General features: G+C 52.5%; 3 non-coding genes across 3 annotated transcripts in view; all 3 read left to right on the plus strand.

The window, feature by feature from the left end:
• The first annotated feature begins 6,086 nt into the window (after positions 1-6,086).
• Positions 6,087-7,979, plus strand: LOC126328149 (small subunit ribosomal RNA). The gene has a single exon (XR_007561691.1). It is a non-coding gene; the product is annotated as a small subunit ribosomal RNA (ribosomal RNA).
• A 365-nt stretch (positions 7,980-8,344) lies between these two features.
• LOC126328159 (5.8S ribosomal RNA) lies at positions 8,345-8,499 on the plus strand. Its single transcript, XR_007561700.1, has one exon. It is a non-coding gene; the product is annotated as a 5.8S ribosomal RNA (ribosomal RNA).
• Positions 8,500-8,687: 188 nt separating this feature from the next.
• LOC126328155 (large subunit ribosomal RNA) overlaps positions 8,688-10,000 on the plus strand; it is a 4,224-nt gene continuing 2,911 nt past the window's right edge. Inside the window, exon 1 of the ribosomal RNA XR_007561697.1 lies at positions 8,688-10,000. This exon is cut by the window's right edge and continues 2,911 nt beyond it. This is a non-coding gene — a ribosomal RNA (large subunit ribosomal RNA).

A 10,000-nucleotide genomic window follows, 5' to 3' on the forward strand; every position in this document is an offset into this window, starting at 1 on the left:
ACTAAGCCATGTATGGGGCCCACAGTGCTCATTTGCCGAGCCCACCCACACAAAACCTGCACCCCCCTCCAGCGCAGGAGCCGCAACCCGGGTGCGTACGCCGCACCAAGTGCTCCACCCGCGACCGTACGTGCCCCGCCGAAATCGCAACTCCGGCGGATGAACGGCGGACTTTTCTCGCAGTCGTAAGTTGCAATCCACCCCTATATCTTGCGCCTCATGAAGAGTTATATCAAGTATGCCAAATTCCCGCTGTCCCTATACATGCAGTAAGTTCGTCGTGGGCGCTGGCCGGCAGGCCGCGAGACGTGACGCCCGGCGGCAAAGAGTGCTCCTCTGAGGATATAGATGTTCCGTTCCGCCGCACAATGGTGACGGTGACCGCTGCCTGCGGTGGCAACGCTGGGCACAGTCGATACTCGCCGTGTGGTGGAAGGTAAACATTATGCGGTACATCAGTACTTTCCTAATAGTTCGGTCGTCTCACGGCACTGCTTAGTAAATGATGCAAGGCCAAATATAGATGATTTATGCGAATGTCCCTATACGTGCTGTAAGACTGGGCACACAACGTGAATCGCACGTCAGCCAGACACTCGAACATGCACCACTCTCGGCCTGCAACGGAGACACACAATACGTAAACATCTGGAATGCGACAATGTCGAGTGCATCCTCTCTGCCACATTGCACCGTCGACACTATGATAACCAGAGCAGTAGGTCCACCTATAAAAGCACAATACCCCACTCCTCCGACAACTACCATTGCTCAGATAAATCAACACCACCAACACACATCCTACACAGAGGGGCACCAAATATCATCCCCCGCCCTCGTGTTATACCACATGAAAAATTGCAGAAGTGAGAGACACACATCCGCCAGCCTCTTGCTACAAGCATCGAACCGACGTGACGTATCTGACGGTGACTCAGGCATCCGTGTACTGCCACCACTATCCACCCCCCCCCCCTCTCTCTCTGCCCCCTTCCCACACAATACCAAATTTAACCAACTTTATCGCTTAACCTAACTGTGGCTGTACCAGTTTATCGCTTAACCTAACTGTGGCTGTACCAGTTTATCGCTTAACCTAACTGTGGCTGTACCAGTTTATCGCTTAACCTAACTGTGGCTGTACCAGTTTATCGCTTAACCTAACTGTGGCTGTACCAGTTTATCGCTTAACCTAACTGTGGCTGTACCAGTTTATCGCTTAACCTAACTGTGGCTGTACCAGTTTATCGCTTAACCTAACTGTGGCTGTACCAGTTTATCGCTTAACCTAACTGTGGCTGTACCAGTTTATCGCTTAACCTAACTGTGGCTGTACCAGTTTATCGCTTAACCTAACTGTGGCTGTACCAGTTTATCGCTTAACCTAACTGTGGCTGTACCAGTTTATCGCTTAACCTAACTGTGGCTGTACCAGTTTATCGCTTAACACTAGATCGCGTGTTCAGTTTATCGCTTAACCTAACTGTGGCTGTACCAGTTTATCGCTTAACCTAACTGTGGCTGTACCAGTTTATCGCTTAACCTAACTGTGGCTGTACCAGTTTATCGCTTAACCTAACTGTGGCTGTACCAGTTTATCGCTTAACCTAACTGTGGCTGTACCAGTTTATCGCTTAACCTAACTGTGGCTGTACCAGTTTATCGCTTAACCTAACTGTGGCTGTACCAGATTATCGCTTAACCTAACTGTGGCTGTACCAGATTATCGCTTAACCCTAACTGTGGCTGTACCAGATTATCGCTTAACCTAACTGTGGCTGTACCAGATTATCGCTTAACCTAACTGTGGCTGTACCAGATTATCGCTTAACCTAACTCAATTTGTCCCTTAACCTAACTCAATTTGTCCCTTAACCTAACTCAATTTGTCCCTTAACCTAACTCAATTTGTCCCTTAACCTAACTCAATTTGTCCCTTAACCTAACTCAATTTGTCCCTTAACCTAACTCAATTTGTCCCTTAACCTAACTCAATTTGTCCCTTAACCTAACTCAATTTGTCCCTCAACCTAACTCAATTTGTCCCTTAACCTAACTCAATTTGTCCCTTAAACCTAACTCAATTTGTCCCTTAACCTAACTCAATTTGTCCCTTAACCTAACTCAATTTGTCCCTTAACCTAACTCAAGTTGTCCCTTAACCTAACTCAAGTTGTCCCTTAACCTAACTCAAGTTGTCCCTTAACCTAACTCAAGTTGTCCCTTAACCTAACTCAAGTTGTCCCTTAACCTAACTCAAGTTGTCCCTTAACCTAACTCAAGTTGTCCCTTAACCTAACTCAAGTTGTCCCTTAACCTAACTCAAGTTGTCCCTTAACCTAACTCAAGTTGTCCCTTAACCTAACTCAAGTTGTCCCTTAACCTAACTCAAGTTGTCCCTTAACCTAACTCATGTTGTCCCTTAACCTAACTCAAGTTGTCCCTTAACCTAACTCAAGTTGTCCCTTAACCTAACTCAAGTTGTCCCTTAACCTAACTCAATTTGTCCCTTAACCTAACCCACGTTGTCCCTTAACCTAACTCAAGTTGTCCCTTAACCTAACTCAAGTTGTCCCTTAACCTAACTCAAGTTGTCCCTTAACCTAACTCAAGTTGTCCCTTAACCTAACTCAAGTTGTCCCTTAACCTAACTCAAGTTGTCCCTTAACCTAACTCAAGTTGTCCCTTAACCTAACTCAAGTTGTCCCTTAACCTAACTCAAGTTGTCCCTTAACCTAACTCAAGTTGTCCCTTAACCTAACTCAAGTTGTCCCTTAACCTAACTCAAGTTGTCCCTTAACCTAACTCAATTTGTCCCTTAACCTAACTCAAGTTGTCCCTTAACCTAACTCAAGTTGTCCCTTAACCTAACTCAATTTGTCCCTTAACCTAACTCAATTTGTCCCTTAACCTAACTCAAGTTGTCCCTTAACCTAACTCAAGTTGTCCCTTAACCTAACTCAAGTTGTCCCTTAACCTAACTCAAGTTGTCCCTTAACCTAACTCAAGTTGTCCCTTAACCTAACTCAAGTTGTCCCTTAACCTAACTCAAGTTGTCCCTTAACCTAACTCAAGTTGTCCCCTTAACCTAACTCAAGTTGTCCCTTAACCTAACTCAAGTTGTCCCTTAACCTAACTCAAGTTGTCCCTTAACCTAACTCAAGTTGTCCCTTAACCTAACTCAAGTTGTCCCTTAACCTAACTCAAGTTGTCCCTTAACCTAACTCAAGTTGTCCCTTAACCTAACTCAAGTTGTCCCTTAACCTAACTCAAGTTGTCCCTTAACCTAACTCAAGTTGTCCCTTAACCTAACTCAATTTGTCCCTTAACCTAACTCAATTTGTCCCTTAACCTAACTCAATTTGTCCCTTAACCTAACTCAAGTTGTCCCTTAACCTAACTCAATTTGTCCCTTAACCTAACTCAATTTGTCCCTTAACCTAACTCAATTTGTCCCTTAACCTAACTCAATTTGTCCCTTAACCTAACTCAAGTTGTCCCTTAACCTAACTCAAGTTGTCCCTTACTAACCTAACCCACGTTGTCCCTTAACCTAACCCACGTTGTCCCTTAACCTAACCGACGTTGTCCCTTAACCTAACCGACGTTGTCCCTTAACCTAACCGACGTTGTCCCTTAACCTAACCGACGTTGTCCCTTAACCTAACCGACGTTGTCCCTTAACCTAACCGACGTTGTCCCTTAACCTAACCGACGTTGTCCCTTAACCTAACCCACGTTGTCCCTTAACCTAACCCACGTTGTCCCTTAACCTAACCCACGTTGTCCCTTAACCTAACCCACGTTGTCCCTTAACCTAACCCACGTTGTCCCTTAACCTAACCCACGTTGTCCCTTAACCTAACCCACGTTGTCCCTTAACCTAACCCACGTTGTCCCTTAACCTAACCCACGTTGTCCCTTAACCTAACCCACGTTGTCCCTTAACCTAACCCACGTTGTCCCTTAACCTAACCCACGTTGTCCCTTAACCTAACCCACGTTGTCCCTTAACCTAACCCACGTTGTCCCTTAACCTAACCCACGTTGTCCCTTAACCTAACCCACGTTGTCCCTTAACCTAACCCACGTTGTCCCTTAACCTAACCCACGTTGTCCCTTAACCTAACCCACGTTGTCCCTTAACCTAACCCACGTTGTCCCTTAACCTAACCCACGTTGTCCCTTAACCTAACCCACGTTGTCCCTTAACCTAACCCACGTTGTCCCTTAACCTAACCCACGTTGTCCCTTTGCCTAACATAGTTCACTGCTCGGAATCTCTGGTGTCGTTGTTATCCTCATGTAGATGTCTTGCGAGTGTTGCTTACTTTCCACATATTCCTGCTATCCACTGTCAATTGTACTGCAATAGGACTATATCGCCGACCCCCCCCCTCCCCCCCCTCTGTCCCCCTCTGTCCCCCTCTTTGTGTCTCTGTCCTCTCAAGCTGGTCGGTCTGGCGTTTGAGTGTTAAATGAGCCTCGCAGCTGTTCAGTTGCATTCAGATGTCGACGCCCTCAGTGTACGTCGTGGTATGGTCTGTGTCCATTGTCCGCTGATGTCGTACGCGTAACCCACAACGCTGTACCGATCATCGGTCGTTACGTACAGAGTGAAGTAGTGTGATACGTGTGACCGTACGCTGGCTGTGCCCAACGGTGTCGAATCTCAATTTCCATATGTTGTGCTTGATGCTACTTGTCTCGTCTCCCAATAACAGCTAGGTTGCACTGTGGTACGCCGTAGAGGCGTGTGGGAGGAACGTACGAACGCATTGTATGTCACCCTGGGTCGCTGGGGGTGGTGGTGCGGTGAGTCAGGTCAGGTCAGGTCAGCGTGAGCCGTCTGATGTAGTGACGCGTGTATTCCGACTTTGTCGTATTGCCTCACACAAAGTGCTACCCCTGGTGGACCGCGTTCCATATCTGGGACATGCCGCAGATGCCGGTTGACAGTGGATCGCGGAAGGTACATCGCATACGTGCGCGGGCCACCTTCCACGTGTTCTCTTCTGCACATGTCGCAGTGTGTATGTGGTCTGATGTAGCTTGTCGTGACACATGACATCCTGGCATGCAAGAATTGTTGAATTCGCAAATGTAGGTGGACATCTACGTTTACTGCCCAAGATACGCAAATGAACTGGAAATCCGTTGTTGAGCGGTTGTTCACGCTGGAGGTGAATCTGTGATGGCGACGATCGGTACAGCTATTAACCGGTTGTTTCAGCGGTACCCGCCACATCCACACGCGTGACTAGGCCCATGTGGGTATGAAGCGATACGCGGCGGTGGCTTGGTGGGACTGTTCCCGGCCGGTGAAGGGGGGCCGCCCGGCGTGTTGGCCGCGCGCTGCGTGGGCGCACGCGCAACAGGCGGCTGGTGGGGGGCGCCGAGTGGCAGGAGCGCCAGCCGACGGGCCCGGCAGGCGGCGCAGCTACGCTGCGGCGCACCCTGCACGCGGCGCCTGGCGGCCAAAGTTGGTTCAGCCGAGCCCGGTGCGAAGCGCGGTGGACATCTGCAGTGTGCTGGTCTGATTGAGGACTGTGTGCGTTGAGGATGCGCCGCCGCCTGGCACTCGGCGCCGCGACGCCGTCTGCTGCTCCGGTCGCCCCAGCGGTTCTCGCAGGTGGTTTGTATCGCAGTTGTGCGGACGTGTTGGCGCGTGCGCTGTGCTGGGAGAGTTCGCTCTCTGCACCCCAAGTGGGGCTTTGCCCTTGTGTGGCGCTGGCGTTGGAGCTGCCGGTCACCATAGGTGGCGCGTGTTGTCTCCCGCCGGCAATGCCACGACAGCACGCTCCCGGGCCTCTGTCGGCAGCGGCAAGCTCAGTTGGGAGCAAGGGTGTTCGCACTAAAACCGTCTACTCGCCTAACTCCGGGCGATTGCGCCTCTCTCGAAACCGACCAAGTACCTAGGACGGCGCTGCGCGCCGCCGGGACCTGAGAGGGTTTCGAGGTGTATCGTGCAGGGGAGCTCGGCCTCCTCCTGTTTGCAGAATAATTGAGCGGACGCTTGCGTGTTCGCGCGGGGCCCCCGGGACACACTCCCGGGCGGCCGGCTGCTCAGCTCTAGTTGACGCAGCTCCCTGGTTGATCCTGCCAGTAGTCATATGCTTGTCTCAAAGATTAAGCCATGCATGTCTCAGTACAAGCCGCATTAAGGTGAAACCGCGAATGGCTCATTAAATCAGTTATGGTTCCTTAGATCGTACCCACGTTACTTGGATAACTGTGGTAATTCTAGAGCTAATACATGCAAACAGAGTCCCGACCAGAGATGGAAGGGACGCTTTTATTAGATCAAAACCAATCGGATTGGCTTGTCTGGTCCGTTTGCCTTGGTGACTCTGAATAACTTTGGGCTGATCGCACGGTCCTCGTACCGGCGACGCATCTTTCAAATGTCTGCCTTATCAACTGTCGATGGTAGGTTCTGCGCCTACCATGGTTGTAACGGGTAACGGGGAATCAGGGTTCGATTCCGGAGAGGGAGCCTGAGAAACGGCTACCACATCCAAGGAAGGCAGCAGGCGCGCAAATTACCCACTCCCGGCACGGGGAGGTAGTGACGAAAAATAACGATACGGGACTCATCCGAGGCCCCGTAATCGGAATGAGTACACTTTAAATCCTTTAACGAGTATCTATTGGAGGGCAAGTCTGGTGCCAGCAGCCGCGGTAATTCCAGCTCCAATAGCGTATATTAAAGTTGTTGCGGTTAAAAAGCTCGTAGTTGGATTTGTGTCCCACGCTGTTGGTTCACCGCCCGTCGGTGTTTAACTGGCATGTATCGTGGGACGTCCTGCCGGTGGGGCGAGCCGAAGGGGTGCTTTCGCGTCCCGAGGCGGACCCCGTTTAAATCCTACCAGGGTGCTCTTTGTTGAGTGTCTCGGTGGGCCGGCACGTTTACTTTGAACAAATTAGAGTGCTTAAAGCAGGCAAGCCCGCCTGAATACTGTGTGCATGGAATAATGGAATAGGACCTCGGTTCTATTTTGTTGGTTTTCGGAACCCGAGGTAATGATTAATAGGGACAGGCGGGGGCATTCGTATTGCGACGTTAGAGGTGAAATTCTTGGATCGTCGCAAGACGAACAGAAGCGAAAGCATTTGCCAAGTATGTTTTCATTAATCAAGAACGAAAGTTAGAGGTTCGAAGGCGATCAGATACCGCCCTAGTTCTAACCATAAACGATGCCAGCCAGCGATCCGCCGCAGTTCCTCCGATGACTCGGCGGGCAGCCTCCGGGAAACCAAAGCTTTTGGGTTCCGGGGGAAGTATGGTTGCAAAGCTGAAACTTAAAGGAATTGACGGAAGGGCACCACCAGGAGTGGAGCCTGCGGCTTAATTTGACTCAACACGGGAAACCTCACCAGGCCCGGACACCGGAAGGATTGACAGATTGATAGCTCTTTCTTGATTCGGTGGGTGGTGGTGCATGGCCGTTCTTAGTTGGTGGAGCGATTTGTCTGGTTAATTCCGATAACGAACGAGACTCTAGCCTGCTAACTAGTCGCGTGACATCCTTCGTGCTGTCAGCGATTACTTTTCTTCTTAGAGGGACAGGCGGCTTCTAGCCGCACGAGATTGAGCAATAACAGGTCTGTGATGCCCTTAGATGTTCTGGGCCGCACGCGCGCTACACTGAAGGAATCAGCGTGTCTTCCTAGGCCGAAAGGTCGGGGTAACCCGCTGAACCTCCTTCGTGCTAGGGATTGGGGCTTGCAATTGTTCCCCATGAACGAGGAATTCCCAGTAAGCGCGAGTCATAAGCTCGCGTTGATTACGTCCCTGCCCTTTGTACACACCGCCCGTCGCTACTACCGATTGAATGATTTAGTGAGGTCTTCGGACTGGTACGCGGCATCGACTCTGTCGTTGCCGATGCTACCGGAAAGATGACCAAACTTGATCATTTAGAGGAAGTAAAAGTCGTAACAAGGTTTCCGTAGGTGAACCTGCGGAAGGATCATTACCGACTAGACTGCATGTCTTTCGATGTGCGTGTCGTGTCGCGCAACACGCTACCTGTACGGCAGTGGCCGTGCGCCGCGTGCGGAACCACGCGTGCCTCTCAAAACTAGCGGAAGTGTTGTTGTTGTTGTGTGGTACGAGCGCTGAAGCTCTGGAGCGGCTGGCCTGCGGTACCTGGCGCCTGGCGCCGGTTTTGAATGACGTTCGCCCGAGTGCCTGTCCGCTCCGGTGTGGAGCCGTACGACGCCCATCGGCTGTGAGGCCGTTGGACACAAAAAAAATAGTGGAACAGGGGCCGTCAGACGCCTCAGTCCCGCAAATGCTACTGTCTTGAAAGAGACAGTGGGAGACTGAAAAGGAAAAGATCACCCAGGACGGTGGATCACTCGGCTCGTGGGTCGATGAAGAACGCAGCAAATTGCGCGTCGACATGTGAACTGCAGGACACATGAACATCGACGTTTCGAACGCACATTGCGGTCCATGGATTCCGTTCCCGGGCCACGTCTGGCTGAGGGTCGGCTACGTATACTGAAGCGCGCGGCGTTTGTCCCGCTTCGGAGACGTGGGAGTGTCGTGGTCGCCTGTGTGGCCGGCCGCGTCTCCTTAAACGTGCGATGCGCGCCCGTCGCCTGGCGGTTCGCATACCGGTACTTTCTCGGTAGCGTGCACAGCCGGCTGGCGGTGTGGCGTGCGACACCTCGTACAACGACCTCAGAGCAGGCGAGACTACCCGCTGAATTTAAGCATATTACTAAGCGGAGGAAAAGAAACTAACAAGGATTCCCCCAGTAGCGGCGAGCGAACAGGGAAGAGTCCAGCACCGAACCCCGCAGGCTGCCGCCTGTCGTGGCATGTGGTGTTTGGGAGGGTCCACTACCCCGACGCCTCGCGCCGAGCCCAAGTCCAACTTGAATGAGGCCACGGCCCGTAGAGGGTGCCAGGCCCGTAGCGGCCGGTGCGAGCGTCGGCGGGACCTCTCCTTCGAGTCGGGTTGCTTGAGAGTGCAGCTCCAAGTGGGTGGTAAACTCCATCTGAGACTAAATATGACCACGAGACCGATAGCGAACAAGTACCGTGAGGGAAAGTTGAAAAGAACTTTGAAGAGAGAGTTCAAAAGTACGTGAAACCGTTCTGGGGTAAACGTGAGAAGTCCGAAAGGTCGAACGGGTGAGATTCACGCCCATCCGGCCACTGGCCCCCGCCCTCGGCAGATGGGGCCGGCCGCCCGCGCGGAGCAATCCGCGGCGGGGTCGTGTCCGGTTGCCTTTCCACTCGCCGCGGGGTGGGGCCGTTCCGGTGTGCGGTGGGCCGCACTTCTCCCCTAGTAGGACGTCGCGACCCGCTGGGTGCCGGCCTACGGCCCGGGTGCGCAGCCTGTCCTTCCGCGGGCCTCGGTTCGCGTCTGTTGGGCAGAGCCCCGGTGTCCTGGCTGGCTGCTCGGCGGTATATCTGGAGGAGTCGATTCGCCCCTTTGGGCGCTCGGGCTCCCGGCAAGCGCGCGCGGTTCTTCCCGGATGACGGACCTACCTGGCCCGGCCCCGGACCCGCGCCGCTGTTGGCTCGGGATGCTCTCGGGCGGAATAATCGCTCCCGTCAGCGGCGCTTCAGCTTTGGACAATTTCACGACCCGTCTTGAAACACGGACCAAGGAGTCTAACATGTGCGCGAGTCATTGGGCTGTACGAAACCTAAAGGCGTAATGAAAGTGAAGGTCTCGCCTTGCGCGGGCCGAGGGAGGATGGGGCTTCCCCGCCCTTCACGGGGCGGCGGCCTCCGCACTCCCGGGGCGTCTCGTCCTCATTGCGAGGTGAGGCGCACCTAGAGCGTACACGTTGGGACCCGAAAGATGGTGAACTATGCCTGGCCAGGACGAAGTCAGGGGAAACCCTGATGGAGGTCCGTAGCGATTCTGACGTGCAAATCGATCGTCGGAGCTGGGTATAGGGGCGAAAGACTAATCGAACCATCTAGTAGCTGGTTCCCTCCGAAGTTTCCCTCAGGATAGCTGGTGCTCGTACG

The sequence above is a fragment of the Schistocerca gregaria genome, unplaced genomic scaffold, assembly GCF_023897955.1.
Source record: "Schistocerca gregaria isolate iqSchGreg1 unplaced genomic scaffold, iqSchGreg1.2 ptg001090l, whole genome shotgun sequence".
In the NCBI taxonomy this organism is placed as follows: domain Eukaryota; kingdom Metazoa; phylum Arthropoda; class Insecta; order Orthoptera; family Acrididae; genus Schistocerca; species Schistocerca gregaria.